The 17,657-nt window shown below is 44.3% G+C and overlaps 1 pseudogene; it reads right to left on the reverse strand.

Annotated features, from left to right (window-relative positions):
• LOC136329964 (programmed cell death protein 2-like) overlaps nt 1-16,529 on the reverse strand; it is a 43,271-nt pseudogene extending 26,742 nt beyond the window's left edge.
• Between the last annotated feature and the right edge of the window lie 1,128 nt (nt 16,530-17,657).

Here is a 17,657-nt window from a genome sequence, read left to right on the forward strand (position 1 = left end):
CTCCAGACATCACTCCCTTCTGTTTCCTGCCTTAGGAACTAGCAGTCGATAAAATGCCCTTTTGATTAAGAAAAACAATTAAGCATTGGAAATTTGAGAATAAGAAAGCAAAAGATAAAAATAGAACGCACCAGCCTGCTTTGTAACACTTTTATTTTTTGTGACAGAGACAGAGAGAGAGACAGATAGGGACAGACAGACAGGAAGGGAAAGAGACGAGAAGCATCAATTCTCTGTTGCGGCACCTTAGTTGTTCATCAACTGCTTTCTCATAAGTGCCTTGACCAGGGGAGTGAGTGACTCTTTGCTCAAACCAGTGACCTTTGGCTCAAGCCAGCGACCTTGCGCTCAAGCTGGTGAGCCTGTGCTCAAGCCGGCAACCTCGGGGTTTTGAACCTGGGTCCTCCACTTCCCAGTCCGACACCCTATTCACTGTGTCACCATCTGGTCAAGCTGTTACACATATTTTTAATCTGTGGATTTCACGGTGGCCTTTCCAGAGTCTTCCACCCTTTCTGGGCTATGCCACATTCATAAGGAAGGAGTCAGCAAAGCATTAACTGTATGTACCATTTACTTCAGTTTTAAACTCTAAGCCAGTAAATCTGGTTTATGGGTTTATGTTTCAGGCCCAGAATTAATCATCAACTCTTAAAAAAAAAAAATTAGAAAATTTATTTAAAAACTAATACTTAAATCTATAACTTGAAAGAATAGTACAGTCAACACTTGTGTATTCTTCTAATTCCAACAGTTATTCATGTTTTGCCCATTTTACCATATTTGCTGGTATATGGATACTTTTTTTGCTAGGTTATTTGCAAGTAGATTATAAACATCACAACTCTTCACCCCTAAAAATGTCAGTATACAACTCCTAAGGACAAAGACATTCTGTTGTAGAACTACAATATCATTATCACACCCAAGGAACATACCCTTAATCCAATAGCATCACCTAATATCCCCTGCCGGCTGCCGTACCTTGGGACAGTGTGTCGACTCAGCCCACCTTCCTGCTGGAACTAGCTGCTGCTTGGGCACTCTGTCCTGCCCCTACCCTGTCCACCGCCTGCTCAGAACTAAAAGCTTGGCTTAGCTGCTGTCACTGCCCAGAGACTGTGCCAGACACCTGCATCCACCAGCTCAGACTCCTGGATGCTGATGACTTCCACACACCTACAAAATTGGATCCACCGTTTCCCATCCCTTGGCTGATGCCTCTTCACCTTGACCTCTAGCCACGCCGTAGCTGCCCACTGATATTCAAAATGGCAATAAGTTAATCATACATAATGGACTAACCATAGATGTTTCCAATGTGTTCCTTGCACACCAATGCTACCAAGAAAAATGGCTTTTCGTGGCAATACCCATGAGCTTGAATTGCATTAACATTTATGTCAGAAGAGAAGCTCTCATAAAAGTGAAGTGCATTTCAGCTTTTAGGTGAAGGAAAATGCTTTGTACAGCTAAAGATAACATCGTTGAAGGTGGTGAGGAAATAGACTCTTCAACACTCATTCTTGCTTATTTATTTTCAACCCAAGCCTGCCCTTGTTGCAGGGCAAGGAGAGCAAAAACTTTAGGTCCAGCGGCCACCTAAAAGTGACCATCACAGGATGGCACTCAATAGGTAAAGATTCAGCATAGGATAAACAGGTATGTGACACAGACATGTGCCAGCCTTGGTCCCTGTCCTGGTCACCTGCAGCCTAGGGGATGGCAAGGACTCTGCAGAGCTCTCTGGGCATGGTGGAAGAGACCATGGTGCTGCTCAGGGCACAGGCACATCTGAGTGCAGTACTCCCCAGGCTGTCTGCCAGCACAGGGGGCTTGTGCAAGGACACAATACACGAGAGGAAAGGAAAAGGCAGGGAGTGAATAAAAATAGGAACAGCCTTCAATGTGCTGACAGGCAAACTTCTCAATGAATCTGGTCCTTATGAGTCGAAATGCCCCCATTTGAAATAGAATACCCTCCACACCATCATACAAGTTTTGAGGGGCTTTCTGTTTTCGCCATACTGAGGCCTCAACAAAGGGCTGCAGCACTGCCTATGCGGAAAATGCAGGAAACAGGAGAAGAGCAGACACTGAAAGGTTCTCCCACTCCTCCCTTTTATGCGGACGGTGCTGGAAGCTGTGTGCTGGTTACCTAGGAAACAGCTTAGCTGTGTAACTCCAGAAAACAGTGCTGTCAGGCAGCAAGGGGTGCAATTGCTGGGCTTTTTTTTTCTTTTCCCTGTCATTGAGTGATGCCAGGATTGTCTTAAACCCTCTGAACTGGTTTCCTCGTGTGCAAGGAGGGGAGAATACCTACCTCATAAGTGTGTGTGAGTGCCCGTGAGTGTGTGCATGTGCGCGCAAAGCCTTAGCTGGTTGTGGAACATGAGAGGAGCTCACTGTGGATATTCTTCTTCCTTACTTGCCTCTCTGGCATACTGCCCTTCAAAGGCACCACTAAATAAGTGGGAGAATGGGCTGTAGATCTGATATACAAAGTGTGGGTAATGAATGAGAAGTTAATTCGGTTTTTGTAACTGACAGATACTTAACACGTAAGAAAATTCATTATGCGTTGTTAGATGACAGATTGTAAACTTAAAAAATCATTTAAAAATACAAATACTTCAATGTATCGTCTCTGTAAAATTGAAAGTTTTTTAGATTTAATGTTTTCGATGCAGAGTGAGCATTGCTGCATAGCAGTGGTGTGAAGGGCCTTGGAAACAGCACTCCCTTCTGCTCTGCTCAATTTCAGACCAACTGAGAGATGGATATGGGAGCTGGACTTATCAACGGCAAAATGGCAGCATTGGTATGGATAAAATACATGTTCTGACCAGTGCAGAAACAATGGGCCTCATCCTAGGCAGCACTGGACAGCTGTGGCCACTCCTGGCCCCAGTACCTGGCAGGCTCGCTGCAGGATACAGGCAGCTTACAATATGAGCCCTCAGGAGCAGACCCGTAGCAGAGTCAGGGGTTGTTGACCACATGGGCATGCAAGACTTCAAAGAAGTTCAGGCTACAAGTTCCAAGTTTGATTAAGGCAGTAGATTCCCCCTCAAGGACTATGAGGCGTCCATTTCCCCAGCCGCTGGCGTGGAGGACACTGTGGCCCTCAGCTGAGCCCCTCTCTTAGAGTTACCTTCAGCCAAAGAGAGCTGCCTCACTGTTGGGCAAATAACTGTGTTACAAGTGTGTTAGGCTTGCTTACTTGTACTTTGCCTGATTGGTGCATGAGCACGGGGCAGCGCCATGTATATATAGTTTATGGGAGGCTGCGGGTGCTTGCCCTCAGGGTGGCAGATTGTATAATTGGGGATTGCCTGCCACCATTGGGAGAGGACATTTCTTATTATTGTTTACCAGAGAAGGGGTCTCCCCACCCACGGCCTGTTTTGCTTGTGAGTCCTGAGAGAGAGAGAAGCAGTTTCCCCTGCCTGCTTGCTCCTCCACCATTGCGCTACTCTAATAAACGGAATGGCCCACCATCCTCTGGCTCCACAGTTCCTTTACCGTCTGCCCGAATCCAATGGGAACCTACATGGCCACAGCCACTGGCCTTACACTTGTCCAGAGTTATGGCCCCTTCCTAGGGGGTCACCTCATGTACATGAGTGTTCAATGGGGGAAAGATACAAAGGTTCAGCCTCCGTACTTCAATTTAGGACATTTCTGAGGGGTCATCTGAGCTCCAGAGCACCACCTGGGATTGGCTGAACCCTCTATTGGTACTGCACTATTCAACTCCTCACTTCTCCCAATCTTGCTTCCTTTATTCTCCAATGTGCTTCGTATACACATTCCTCTCTGAGTCTGTTCCTGAGAAACAGGTATGACACAATTTTCCAAGTAATTAAATCATGCATTTAGATTATAAGAAGGTGATGAACTTCACCATATAGAGTTACATCGGGAAACACATGCTTCTGTCATTTCTTGATATATTTTTTGTGTGTGTGCTCTTGTATTTTTTAATTTCTAAGAACTTTAATAGTTTAAATTTTATATTTTCATAGCATTCTGTTCTCTTTTCATATATGCACTGTTACCTCTTATCTAAAGGGATTCATGAGATTTTTAACAGACATTTTTGTCTTCCTACATAATTTTCTCCATTTTCCCCCCTTCTATTCCAAGTGAGAGGAGGGGAGATAGAGAGACAGATTCCCACATGTGCCCTGACCAGGATCTACTCTGCAACCCCCATCTGGGGCTGATGTTCTGCCCATCTGGGGTCATGTTCACAACCGAGCTATTTTTTAGCACCTGAGGTGGAAGCTCCACAGAGCCATCCTCAGTGCCTGGGTCCGATGCACTCGAACCAATTGAGCCATGGCTGTGGGAGGAGGAGAGAAAGAGAGAGAGAAGGGAGAGGGGGATGGGTGGAGAAGCAGATAGTTGTTTCTCCTGTGTGACCTGACCAGGAATCAAACCTAGGACTTCTACACACCATTTCAATGCTCTACCACTGATTAAACTGGCCTGGGCTTATCATTTTATTTTTTTTTACCAGCCTTTTACAGTTTTGTTTGGAAAGAATTTAGATTTGGCCAATGTGCTGGTCTAAAGAGCTGGCAGCAATCATAGTCTAGCAAGTGCCTCCCCTCAATCCACTTCCACTTCCACAGGGTGGGGATACACAAGTACAGAGCTAGTGGGCTTTCTTGAACAATAAAAAGTACAGGTGCATTTGAGGTTAACTGCAATTTTGGCAGATAAGATAAAGACACAACCCACTCCATCAGGCCCTTATGAATTCTGACATAAAGATTTAAAGATATAGTGACAGTTTCTTGTTCAGGGACCATCCCTGCTACTCACACCTGTGGGTGTTGCCCTTGTCCTGGGACCACTGCATCGGGTAACAAAGAAAGAAAGTTGAGGTAATATGGGGAAGAATTTTAGAGCAATAGCATCTTCCCCCTTCCTGTTCACCAGATTCTACAGAAAAGTGGAGGAGCCTACTCAGCAGGTAAATTCTATGGGCTCCTTCTAGTCAAGTGTGAGCACATAATCATGAAGATGTGTGAGCTAGTGCCGTGGACCAGCGCAGCTCCAAATAACGGTGCGGAATTGAGTAAACACACTTTGTCAGAACAAAACCAATGGGACCGGGAGGACTCCTCAAACTGCCTGGCAGTATCTAAGTGCCCCATAGCCCCAGTTCACTTTATTATATAGACCTATGCAAATCAAGGACCCTGATACAAAGTTGCACATCAAAGGCTAAGACAGAACTCTCCCAAGGCAAAAACAGGATACATTAGTGAAATTTACAAACATCTGAAACAAACAAAGAGTCAGAGGAAGGGCATGTATATTGCTTCCTGCAACCCAAGGAAGGAAGTGGAGTGGGTGCAAATACTCAGCATCAAAGCCAAATATGGAGATAAAGGGGGGAGAACTTAGCCCCCTGCCAAGCCTCGAATCTACAATGGCTTTTTGCCATTAACGGTCCACAACATATCCCCCTTTTCTTTTTAATTTGTGTGCTGAGATTTGCACTCATCTGATTTTCTAATTTGGAAGCAGACGGAAAAAATACAGAACAAACACAAAATTAGTATAGCCAATGCTAACAGATACCCAGAAACAAGTATACTAATACATCACAGTGATTAAAGCCTTTAAGCAAACTCTTTAAGCTAATACAATAGGAATCTATAAAAGAGTAATGTCCTTAACGTGTTCACCAAGTCCAAGTTGACACCAACACCATTCCAAATTTCTGCAAATGCAACCCAACCCCAGTTCAGTCCAACAAAAACTGTCACAGGAGCAGGAGTCCAGGAAAAGTCCACATTCAGGAGAAGACCACATGGCACTGGAATTGCTGTCACACTTCCACACTCTGCAATTAGCATCAAAGTCCCAATGACCGCTGCTCTCAGCTGGCAATGACCCAGGTAGACTGGAAAAGCCATCTGCAGCACGCATGAAGATGGAGCTTCTGTTTTCTTTAAACTGCAAAGATGAACCAAGGGGTCCTATACTGGAGCTTTACAGCCATGGGGTGGTGAGGAGAACCTTGGGATACAATAAGCTGGGTGGCAGAGGTAAATTTGTAAGTTGGCAAAAAAGGAAAAAAGCAACTCTGAATTAGGAGTAGGTCCTAACCTAAAATATGAGTGGGACATTGAGGCAGGAGGAATAAAGGAAAGACTATATATTAATCAAAGCAGCAGAAAACTGGACTATCAATACCCACAACAGAGATCTTCGAGGAAAGAATAAAAAATCTGAATGTTCAGGCAATACATAGTTAAATGGCCCTTGTGTATATGAGACCAGTCTACCGGCTACTTGGAAGCAATACCCCAGGCTCGTCCACAGTGTCATAGATGGGGCCGATGGCCCTGGGCACCTTTTAGCCTTCAGTGGCAAATCCCAGTATTCTGGGCAAGGTTAGGTCACAGGTGGCTGGAGCAGGGCTGGAAGAGACTGAACCCTCCCTTAGAGGAGTGAGGGGGAAGCCTACCTTCCAGTGTGTCCCTTCTTCCTCACAGCAAAGTCATGTAAGCCTGGCAGGCTTTGGCTCAAATGACCATCCTTTCCACTATTGAAGCAGGGCCCTGATGAAGTTCCAGTTGGAGCGTTGGAGCCTCTGAGGGCGTATGCCAAGAGCTAGTATTTTACCTGATCTCCTTTGGGCTTTTTTTGCCTCTTGGTACCTTAAAAGCCATGCTCAGAAGATCTTGCTGAGGGGCTTGAGAGTCCCTATCTGCCTATATATCTGGAGCTATTCAGAAAAGAACAAAACAGTGTTATTAGCTGGAATCAAATAAAAAAAAAGGGGGGGTAGTAGTTTGCAGGACAAAAAAATTTGGCATCTCTTGTACATCAGCATTCAAGAGAAACTGTTTGACGTAAAAAGCATGATAGGGTAGACCTGCAGGGGCTCCAGGACATGACCCCCTCTTTCTTTTTATATTATTTGCAATTGATCTTCAAGCAAATGTTAAGCTCACTTTACAATATTTTGACTTTAAAGATTGCAAAAAATTTTTGATTTTGTTAACTTTTAACAAAAATAGAGTAAATGCACCTTCAAGCAACATTCCCACACTTATCAAAACACCCCCTTAATATTAATTAACAGGTACCTTAAAGAGTACATATCAAAACTGAAAAATCCCAGTGTGATCTTCATTATTCTCCTATAGTAAAAAAAAATCTTTATACTTTTATAATGTAAATCTATGCTGCCCCAAGCCTTCCACTTGCAGCCTGAAGCAGCCTGGCCAAACCAGCAAGTCTTTTGGATCCAAAATGAGCGTGCTTTACTTATTCCAAACAAAATTATATTTATATAGGGAAATGAAATTATCCCCATTTTGTTTTCAATACTAGAGCTGGCACTTCCAAAACTATTATCATTATTACTTTTCATGTAAGGACTTAATTCAGGCCTTATAAACAAATACACTTAGACATTAAACAAAGACTTCACATATAATCACACAAATCAACAGTGAAACCCGGGGTTTTAGAGATTAAACTATGGCCTGCTTGATCTTAAGTAGGGCTATCTTAATAGGAACATAATAAGGATATATACTAAACAGAGATCTCTCTTGAAAAATCTCAAGATGGCCGTATGAGATTTCTGTTCAGCAACACCCACATCAGGCCCCCCCTTTTGTCCTCTTTTCAAGCAATGGAGCAGAAAAGAAATAAAATGATCTAAAACATTAAAAAAAATTAGATAATAATAATTGAGAAAGGGAAGAGAGCATAGTAAAATAAGCCTCATACAATTGCTCTTGTGAAGTGAGTCTCTCATCTAGAATCATGGTGTCTTACCAGTTGTTCAGGGATCCACTGAGAAGCTTCAGCAGACCTAGGAAAAACACACACATATCCTCGGACCCATAAGAGAACAGGGTCTGGCCCTTGCCAGATTCCTGTGAGCGGGTCCCTTCATTGCACTTCAGGGAAGGCTTTTCTTGCAGGGTTCCAGAGTCTCTCTGCTGCTGAATGATCCTGTATGTCAGTATTCAAAAAACTTAAAGTAGAAAAGAGCATGACAAAGAAGATTTGCAGGCGTTTCCTACTTAAGTTGCTATTTTGCTTCTAACTCTGAACACACCTCACAATGCACTAACCAAATCAGTAAGTCTTAAGGATTTACATTCTATTCTATTTAAATTTAAATGAGTGCTCCTTACAAGTTCTAAAAACATTTTATTTTTTCTAAATATTAGAGCCAGCATTTCCAATTTTTGCATGCAAAAAAACCTTAATTCAGGCCTTAAAAACAGACATATTTTGACAACATTAAACAAAGAATAAACAGAAACAAGAATCAGATGAACCAGACAAACCAGAGAGAAACCTGGGATTTCAGAGCACATCCAGATTAGAAAGATGCCTGCCTGATATTAGTCAGGGCATTTTCTGACAGAGACTGAAGGATGTGACTAAATAAAATCTCCCCGAGAAAATTTGCTCTCAGCAGCTGCTGGGATATTTCCTATAGTCAAATCCAACACAGGTCCCCCTCTCAACCTCCAGGCAAAGAACAAGAAAGAAACAAAATGGTAGTTCAGAAAACCGCAGTCAAAACATTGAAGAAAATCAGCCCATGACAGAAAAAGCTGTAAGTTTCCTAATACCTGAGTCTCCTATCCATTCTCAAATTCTATATTCACTGTAACTGGCAGCTCAGGTTGACTATGCCGAGATTTCTCCCCTACCTCATAAGCCCCTTCATGAAAGTCCAACTTCCACAGCAAATAATCACCCCCGGAGAGACAAGCACAAACAATCACCTTCCAATCATTTGGGGGAAGAGCCTTTGCCCTAATAGTAACTAATAAACCAAGTGAAAAAGGGGCAGTAGGCCCATACTGAACACAAGCAAGTTTAAGCTCTTTCAGAGTTCTAAAAGGTACAGGTTCATGTTCTCGCACTAGTCTCCCTGTATCATCCTGTCTTTCTACAACAGGAAAATGGGTAAAGCCATCATTTATTGTTTCCCCTACATTTCGAGCCTGGTAATCAGCCTGATAAGGGAACGGAGGAGCAGAGGGTTGAATGTAAGAAGGAGCTGAGGGCAGCGGAGGCCCCGTGGCTAAGGCAGCCATAGCCACGGATTTTTCATCCCCCCTGTCATCCTCAGACTCCAAGTTATCCTTGTATTCACATCCCTCTGTTTCCAGCTCACCCTGATACTCTTCAGACAATGATTTGTCTTCATATGGAAACATTTCTACATAAAGGTCCCTTACTTTTGACCCTATCTGTCCCATATTCTTTTACTCCCAACTACACTTTCCCCAAAAAATTTCTTTACTCACTGTGCGCACTTCACTTTGGGGAGTTCCATCACCTTCCTTCAGTTTTAGTTTCCTTGTACTCATATTCATGTCCCTGTTCGGGCGCCACTTGCCGCGGACCAGTGCAGCTCCTAATAACAGTGCAGAATTGAGGAAACACACTTTGTCAGAACAAAACCGATGGGACCGGGAGGACTCCTCAAACTGCCTGGCAGTATCTGAGTGCCCCATAGCCCCAGTTCACTTTATTATATAGACCTATGCAAATCAAGGACCCTGATACAAAGTTGCACATCAAAGGCTAAGACAGGAACTCTCTCAAGGCAAAAACAGGATACATTAGTGAAATTTACAAACATCGGAAACAAACAAAGAGTCAGAGGAAGGGCATGTATATTGCTTCCTGCAACCCAAGGAAGGAAGTGGAGTGGGTGCAAATACTCAGCATCAAAGCCAAATAAGGAGATGGAGGGGGGAGAACTTAGCCCCTGCCAAGCCTCGAATCTATAATGGCTTTTTGCCATTAACGGTCCACAACAATCTAGCCCCTCATGCTTTAATCATTACCTGTTCCAATTATCTAATCAAATTATTTCTTAGGATGAAAGTATAATCCTTGATCTGAAGAAATGGACATCATTGTCCAAATGGGTGCAACATCTTTTATTTCAGTCCTTTTATACTATTTTGAATGTTCATTCCTACCATCAGGTATATGGAATCCAACACAGATTCAGTATCTATGACAGGGGTCTCAAACTCAACTCAGCATGTGGGCCGCAGAGCAAGATCACAGCCGTTCGGCGGGCCACACTAGGTCTACAAAAGGCAACTGTTACGCAACACTTTTCTCACTGCAGTTGAAAACAAAAAAAAATCAGTACAACAAGCACAATTGTACATGCAGTTTACTCAGTGTCACAAAACGACCAGAAACTGTAGTTCGCATCACAACTGCTGTTAACTAAGCTAATATCTAGCTAGGATGCTAGAAAAATGAAAAATACAAGTAGGCCCCTAGGCTTACTTAATTTTATCCAAAATATTTGAACTTCGTGGATTAGTCTGCGGGCCGCACAAAATTGTTCGGCGGGCCGCATGCAGCCCGCAGGCCGCGAGTTTGAGACCCCTGGTCTACGACCACCAGGACCCATTTGTAGCCTCTGCAGTTGACTGGCATCAGCCTGACTTGATGGCTATTTTGAGTCAGAGTGGCAGTTTGACAAAGAGTGTGCTGTCTGTTCACTTTGAAACTGCCACCCACAAACCAAGCAGCTCTCTTTGGTCAATAGAGCATTGTTTATAGGTCAGCACCCACATGGCCATAGGGTTCAGCAGAACCTCGGGGGTTTCCATCAGTCCTAAGGAAGAAGAGGCCCTCTGGTCCGTCCTCCTTGTATTCCCTGAGGACCATTTCTTCTGTAAACCATTTCCATTCCATTATGAGACTCTTCTGAGAATTCTCCTGCCCATTAGAATGTTTCTCTGACATCACCCAGACATCATGGGTATTTCAGGATTCAAGATTATTTTATATCTTTCAGTCAGAGGGCGGTTTCAATTAATATCCCTTAGCTGGCTAAGCTAGTCATTGTCTTTCAAATGGAAATTTTCTGGCATTTTCAAATGGAAATCTGTAACCGTGTGTGTGTGTGTGTGTGTGTGTGTGTGTGTGTGTGTGTGTACATAGACTTACACATAGCCCAGCAAAGATTAACTTATTGAGAATCTGTAACTTTGCTTAGATTAACCTATAAACCTACTTAGATCACCTTAAATGTTAGAAAGTTTGTGTAACCACATCATGTAATTTTCTGTGAGTTTAACAGGAGGGCTGAGACTTAACTGGTTAAACTCCCTTCCACACTTCTGCTGTCCCTGACACAGACAACTGCCAGACCTGTCTTTCCAGGGACAAGCCCAGGATGATCTGCAGGACCAGGGGCTGAAACTACCTGAGGCTGCCAAAGCCACCCAGGGAACTCTCTACTGACCTCCTTATGAATAGTTCTCATTATGCCCTCATTACAACACTAAAATTGCCTCCCAGGGGTGCTGATTTTAGAACACATGGTGTACATATAGGTATGTTTTCTAACTGCATATGCACGGTGAGGACCCCACCTATGCCTGTAATGAGGAAGCTCACCTTGGTGTTTATGCAGGGGTTCCCTGAATGAAGACACATGTGATCCTTTGTTTTCTTTGTTTGGGACACACTTTGGGAAGTGACCCCCAGTGTGTCCTTGCTTGCTGGCTTACAATAAAATCCATTTTCTCTCACAAAATCATTCTGCATTGTCTTTTGGCTGGCAATTACTGAGTAATTGGACCCAGTTCAGTCCCATAACTAATTCCAGAGGTCATTACTGGGTGGCACTCACAAGTCCCAGTCTACACCCCACACAGGGTTATTGTACCAATCATCTGTCTATGCTATCACCCTAGTCAAATTCACAAACTAGGTGGGCTCAGGCAATCTTACTGACTCCCATTTAGCTGTCTAATCAATAATGGCGGAAGGGTAGCTTTACATGCCTTCTGGTTTATAATACTAGGTAGGGAAGCATTCCCCAATTAAACACTATATCTATCCCTATGATTTATCCAGGTAAAGGAGACAGAGTCACTTTACACAGTCTGTTCAAATACTTCAGTTCTCACCCAGACTTTCACCTTAACCCCACCAACTATTTCATTCCCATATGCTTTTCGTGCACTGTGGTCCCTGTTAGGACTTCAACAACAAGCTGTGGGAAAAAATGGAGCCACATACTAAAGTTGACAAGCTCATGGGAGGCCTGCATGGAAGTCTTATGCACTCAGAGATCTAAAGTAACCCAATAGGATGGTCTAAAATTAAAACTTTCTAACTATAAGTGAGTCATAGCAGGTAGCAATGTTCTAGACTGGTATCTGCCTTGACAAAGGTCAGTCTTTATCTTTAATGAGTATGTCTATTGTCTTTCTGCATCTATGATACCATACCTTTGGAATGACAGAGTAATCCACTTTTTCTGGACCTTGCAGGGCACAATATCCCGCCGGAGCAGGGACCACAGGACCTGTCATTGTCATGTGTTCCCCTTCATAGTGTACATCTGTGTATGCTGTAAGTGTGCATACACAGATGTGCATAAGTGTTAATGATCCTGTGCTTGCCAATGTACAAGAAGTAGGAGAAGTGGGTGTCTGTTCATTTTACTCTTTATCCAGTCCCAGAGATCTCCCTGCTTTGCTTCCTCCCGCCTCCCTAATCTACCGCCATAGATTTCCATCTTCCCCTTTGATTCTAATGTATAAAATAAGTGGTAAAACAGCCATTTTCTGGAGCATTTTTCTCAATCTATTGAGATTTTTCTTTCCAACAATTATCACCAGTTTGGCTCAAATATATTCATAAAAATTCTTACATGTTTAGACATTTCTTACGTAGACAAAGCTTTGGCACCTTGGTGCATGTAGTTCCCATGTCAGGGAGTGCCAAAAACATCTCTTCCTCACCCTCTGACCATTTTATTCACTCACATGTACATGCCCTTGAGTCCTTAGCTGGGGGTGGGGCCAAGGGACCAAGGCCCTTTGGTCCATCTCTATTTTGATTAGCCTGTGGGACCATTGCCTCAGGCAATTCCAGATCAGGTTTCTCATTGTAATCTTTGCTTTCCAGATTTTGAAATTCATCAAAACTCAGATAAATAAATCAAACTTGTTCAAGGTCCATCAGTGTGTGTGTGTGGGGGGGCAGCGGAGGCTCCCATCCATCCATCCAACTTCTGAGAGTGCTACACTAAGACCTTTATATTTATCTCATTGATGCCCACTTTATTTAATTATAACTACTTAAAGATTTTTACCCTGCTAGATGGGTCTCTTGACTCTCCCTCTCCATCATCTTTCCCCTCATTGTCTTGCAAATCTTAGTGACCACTGACATCACCCTAACTATTCACTTTGGTGGTCACTCTGAAGTACCTCAAAACAGCCTAAATCCAAGTGTGGCTCAGTCTCAAGATCCCTGCTAACACTTTCCCTTTCATTTTGATTATCACAGATAACAACCAAAGGACTGCCATTAGCTTGTTTCTTATTACTTTGCTTTCTCAACTCCTCAGGAGTTGCAGCTGTCCTTTCTAAATTCTTATGGTAACATTCATCTCCAATAACTATTTGAAGCACAGCTCCAGTCTTATACCATAGGTAACATTGTGGCCACCCAAAAGTCAAAGGTTTCTCATCCTCTGCCCTTTCAGCCTTACTTTTCTTTGAACTATATGTTTCTGTGAGTCAGTCAGGCTAGTGAATCCCATCCCTGACAGCAACTATGAAGTATTTGGGCCAACTGCCAAGTTAGAGGGAATAGTCTCCAAAATCATTCTTCTTTCTGATACCAATGACAAGGTCAAGGATCCCTAACATCACCCTTAGATTTGATGATTCACTAGGAGGATTCACAGAACTTACAGAAAGATATTATACTCACTACAGTTTCTTTTCTCTTCTCCCATACCCACCCTCACCTCTCTTTTCCTTTCCTTTCTTTCACAGGGAAAGTATACAAATTTGAATTAGTCAAGAGCACAACAGGTGGAGTCCAGAGGAATACCAAACACAGGATTTCTGTTGTCCTCCTAAGGAGTCAGGACATGTTACTTTACCTACACAGATGTTTGACAATATTCATGAAGTACCGCCAACCAGGCAGGTTCGCCTGAGCCTCAGGTTTTTTATTGTGTTTTGGGTGCATGTTTGTGGATGTTACACCTATGCATCCAAATTCCATCACCTCCCTCCTCACATGCAGTCTCCACTTTGCTATAGAGTTATATGCAGACATGTTCTGCCCTCATGGTTACTCCGGGAGAAAGGGCTATACATGAACTGGAAGTGGGCTTGGAGGGGTGCAGCTTTGGGAGCACATGATCTTTGGCTCTATGAATGTCTCCCCTGAGGAGAAGCATAGCCAAAAACAGGGAAAAACAGCCTATAGTTGGAACAGATCCTATTATTTAGGAAATCTTGTTAACCTTTATCAAACCTTTTTTTTTTTTTTAAGTGAGAGGAGGGGAGGCAGAGACAGATTCTCACATGCACCCCAACTGGGATCCACCTGGCAAACCCACTAGGGGGTGATGCTCTGCCCATCTGGGGCCCTTGCTCTATTGCAACCAAAGCTATTTTTTGGTGCCTCAGGCAGAGGCCATGGAACCATTCTCAGTGTCCTAGGCCAACTTGCTCTAATCAAGCTATGGCTGCAGGAGGGGAGGAGAGAGAGAGAGAGAGAGAGAGAAGCAAGAGGGGGAGGGGTGGAGAATCAGATGGGTGCTTCTCCTATGTGCCTTGACCAGGAATTGAACCCAGGACATTCACATGCTGGGCCAATGCTCTACCACTAAGCCAGTGGTCCCCAACCTTTTTTGGGCCACGGATCGGTTCAATGTCAGAAAAGATTTTCACAGACCAGCCTTTAGGGTGGGATGGATAAATGTATCACGTGACCGAGACAAGCGTCAAGAGTGAGTCTTAGATGGATGTAAGAGGGAATCTGGTCATTTTAAAAAATAAAACATTGTTCAGACTTAAATATAAATAAAACGAAAATAATGTAAGTTATTTATTCTTTCTCTGTGGACCGGTACCAAATGGCCCACGGACCGGTACCAGTCTGTGGCCCGGGGGTTGGGGACCACTGCACTAAGCCAATCGGTCAGGCCAACCGTTATTAAATCTTGTTAACTGTCTTCTTTTATCACCATAACTCTACCATTATTTCTGATTTAATTTTACCAGGTACCAGATGATCCAAAAGGTCTATCAAACCATATTACAGTTACAAGACTAGGTATAGAATCCTAAGCAGAGAAAGAGGATCTGATCTCATGTCCTTGCAGTTTTTCAAGAAGCCTTGGTAAGAAGCTAAGGGACTGGGAGGACTCTCACAGGCTTGACTGCTGCAGCAGACCGTGCACAGTCTCTGTACCTGGAGCTGCTTCTGTGTGGGCCGCTCAGAGTTTGCCAGAATCCCACATTTCCATCCTATGCTTCAGATAATGACCAGAACTGTGGACAATTTTACCAAAATGCCAACATCAATAATCCAGGAACTACTAGAAGTCCAGGAAATAGTCTTTAGCCATTGTCTGGCATTTGGTCTGACCCTGGCTTCTCAGGGGAGCATCTGTGCAGTTGTCAGAAGTAATCACCATGCATGTGATTCCATAAATGTCTAATGCCACCACCAAAAATATTCATCACAATCTGGAAAGGCATCGAGTTGCCACTGTCATCCTAACTCTGCCGTTTAAGTGTGCTTCAGGCCCAACATCTCTGAGCCTTCCCCACCAGCTCCCTTCAAACTTCAGCTTGTGGTTTGACTGCCTTGTTTATGAATAATAATTCTTGTTCTCGTATTTCAAAGTTTACCTCTTGTGAAATCCCTTACCTCTAAGACCCTCTACACCTGTCAGTCCAGGAACACGCTCAGCAGATGGTAACAGCTAGCTCTTCAGGACCCATAGGAATGTGGAGGCCAGCCCACCTCAACAACTGACTGAACCAAGGTCATCCTCACCATGAGTGTCCTTTCACCCCTAACAGTATTTAACAACAGATTGTGTTTGTATGAAACAACGGGGGTGATGACCCAGCATGCACAATCGCCCCTCTCTTAGCCTCTACATTGCTCCACCGAATTTTAGCCTGGCTTTTCCCCACCCACAAACCATGAATTTTGGCTTGCCTCCAAGTTTAAACAAGCACTCAGGTGGACACTCTGCTCCTCAACAGTTCACACTGAAAGTCTGCTGATGACAGAGCAAAATATTCCTGTGGCAGCAACCTGATTCAGTGCCCGCTTTCCACACCCTTGTTCCCTCCTCTCCAATCAAGTTCCTGTTGGTCCTGCTCAAGGCTCCACCAAAAGAAAAGCGGATTCTATGTGATTTCAGATGCTTGTAAGGTGTCTGAGATTAGCATCCTCCCTACTGTAATAGTCTTTACAATTAAAGTTGCTCCATCTCTAAGTGTAGATATATATATTTTTGACAGTAGAGTCCCAGAGACCAGATATTAGATAATTACCCTAAAACAAGCACCATCTGGACATGATAATACATAATGCTGGTCTGGCTTCCTGTCTCCCAGGCGGCAGGTGCCGGTATTGGGGCTGCAGTTCCACCGCAGTGGGCGAGGTAGAAGCGGGCATCCGAAAAAGGACGTGGTCCCTGTCAGAACCGCCATGTTGCCCACCCCAACCTCCCCGCCCCTTTCCTGTTGCAAATTCACAATGGATACCGCGTGCTCACCCAGGCCAGCCCCATTCACTGCTGCCCAGTCCTGCTCCCAGGCTCCTGCCTGCCCGCCGCCCTTCCCCACCCATCCCCCGCTGAGCTCTGGCCAGCAGCCAGCATGGATGGCAGTGGCATAAAACTGCTCTGCTTGGAGGGATGGGTGGGGTTTCTGCCAGGAGACAGTGATTCCCAAGGCAGCCACAGGGTGGGATCCGACTGATTCTGGGCCCTGCCAGGACCATCCCTCAGCTGGGATGCTGCCACACCCGCCTTGCCTGGGGGTGACAGCCTCCCCAGAAGACCTGCTGTGCCCATCCTCCTCCTTCAGTGCTCCTCCCAGTTTTCCAGTCTGTCGCCATAATATGGCCGGTGCTCTGCAGATCTCCAAGCCCCCTCCGCAGCCTCTGCTGGAGGAACTGGTGCACAGCTATCTGGTCTGTCTAGGACCCTTAACTGTCAGACTTCAATGGCCACTGTTCCAAGGACATGAGGGGAAGGAAAGGGCCATCCTTACTAATACAATGTGTCCGTAAGGTCATAGTCAACTTTTGACTGGCCACAGGAAAGCAACAAAAGACAATAGAAATGTGAAATCTGCACCAGATAAAAGGAAAACCCTCCCAGTTTCTGTAGGATGATGTGGCAGCATGTGCACATGTGCAGATGATGACATAACACCGTGTATACAGCGGAGCAGCCCATGGCCATGCCAGTCGAGATGTGGACAGTACAGAGGAAAGTTCAATGTGTTCTATGGCTTGCTAAATTCGAATCCATGACCAAAGTGCAACATGAATATCGGCGCATTTATAACAAAGTGCCACCACATAGGAATAGCACTACTTGCTAGGATAAGCAGTTGAAGGAAACCGGCAGTTTGGTGGAGAAACCCCGTTCTGGTAGGCCATCAGTCAGTGATGAGTCTGTAGAGGCTATACGGGATAGCTACCTAAGAAGCCCTAAAAAATATGTGCGTGAGCCCACATCGAACTGCACTGAATAGGTATGAAACTGGGAGAGTTTTCCTTTTATTTGGTGCAGATTTCACCTTTCTATCATCTTTTGTTGCTTTCCTGTG

This window comes from Saccopteryx bilineata, chromosome 3 (genome assembly GCF_036850765.1).
Source record: "Saccopteryx bilineata isolate mSacBil1 chromosome 3, mSacBil1_pri_phased_curated, whole genome shotgun sequence".
NCBI classification, from domain to species: Eukaryota; Metazoa; Chordata; class Mammalia; order Chiroptera; family Emballonuridae; genus Saccopteryx; species Saccopteryx bilineata.